The sequence below is a fragment of the Lacerta agilis genome, chromosome 1 (assembly GCF_009819535.1).
Source record: "Lacerta agilis isolate rLacAgi1 chromosome 1, rLacAgi1.pri, whole genome shotgun sequence".
In the NCBI taxonomy this organism is placed as follows: domain Eukaryota; kingdom Metazoa; phylum Chordata; class Lepidosauria; order Squamata; family Lacertidae; genus Lacerta; species Lacerta agilis.
This window is the reverse complement of record NC_046312.1, coordinates 9421339-9423057: the sequence shown is the minus strand read 5'-3', so window position 1 is coordinate 9423057 and position 1719 is coordinate 9421339.

Here is a 1719-nt window from a genome sequence, read left to right as displayed (position 1 = left end):
CCCATCTGGCCCTACCAAGCAGTTACACACGGATTTGTGACGTATCCCGTGTGTTTTCTTGTTTGAGCTCTTGTTAAATTGGATTCCCTTCCCTCTCCCTGGCTCCCAATCTCACGGGCAGATTTGTAGGAATCCTTTAGAGATATGACATGGCATTACTGTAAAAGCTCTTCCGCCCTTATTGTCACAGCCCTGCAGGGTCACCGCGGATGACATGGGAGGATTAACATCAGCAGCCTTGCTCCCGAGCAATTTATACAGACTGGATTTGACGAAACACTCTTAAACAAATAATTCAGATCCTCCTTTCGGTTTATCCCTCGTTCACCTCCCTGCGCAAGTTGGCTGTTGAGGTTTCTCAGATGCGGTTGAAGATGTTTTGAGGGGTGGAGGAGAAAACCGCAACTTTCCTGTTTTTCAAACACACATGGGGGGGTGGGGAAGTACTGCAGCATGCGAGTGAATTTTGCTGGACTCCTTAGCAGGGACTGAAACGACACAGGCTGCTCTAGATTTTTTGCCTTGGATTATTTGTGCAGAAGCAATTTGGCAATTTGCAAACTCAAGTTTCATCTACTAGGCTGGTTGGGGCTAGGTTATCTGAAGGACACACTTGCACCCACAAGAGCTCCCCCTGGCTTTGCAATCTGCTTAAGACACCCTGATCACTGTCCCGCCAGTGAGGGCTGTTGGATTGGAAGGCATCGGGGACAGGGGCTTTTCGGTGGTGGCTCCACACCTTTGAAACTCCCTTCCGAGGGAAATATATATGGATGCATCTTTTCCATTCTTCATGAAGTCCTTAAAGACATTTGTATTCCAGTCTGTGTTTCGCTAATGTAAAACATTTTATTGGTGCGGTTTATAGGTTAATGGGGTTGATGTTTGCTTGTTGCTGTCAAATATGATGTAATTATGAAACAAATGATGTGTGTTTTACATTTTTGTAAATTACCCAGTGAGGACAGAGCGCCAAATATTTAAAATAAATAAATACATAAGCCAGTGCTTCCATCTGTATGAATTTTCAGTCTGTACTTTGTAATTTTTATTCAAGTGGATTAGGGGTTTATAATTAGAAATGTGAATTCGTTTTAAAAGAAGAAGAAGTAAATGGGAAAATGAAACAAATGAGCCTCATTTGCTTAGTTTGCTTTAGCTGGGAAAATGAATGGAAATCCAAAGAAATTGATTCTGAATGAAAGTTCATTCATTTTTCATGCACTAGACTCTCTCTCTCGCTCTTTTCTATTAGGAAGAAAAAATAAATGCATTCTGCAGCAGCCTATACAGGCCACATAAAGGATACAGAGGTGTGGGGAGAGAGTGAGGACAGAGAGAGAGAGAGAACAGCAAAACTGAGAGATATAAGATTGTTCCTATAAAACGCGGATTGATTGAAATCTGTATGATAAATAATATAATAAAATATATATTTAATAATTAAGCTAAAGGTGAAGGTAAAGGGACCGCTGACCATTAGGTCCAGTTGCAGATGACTCTGGGGTTGCGGCGCTCATCTTGCGTTACTGGTTGAGGGAGCAGGCGTATAGTTTCCGGGTCATGTGGTCAGCATGACTAAGCCGCTTCTGGCGAACCAGAGCAGCGCACGGAAACGCCATTTACCTTCCCGCCAGAGTGGTACCTATTTATCTACTTGCATTTTGACATGCTTTCGAACTGCTAGGTTGGCAGGAGCAGAGACCGAGTAACGGGAGC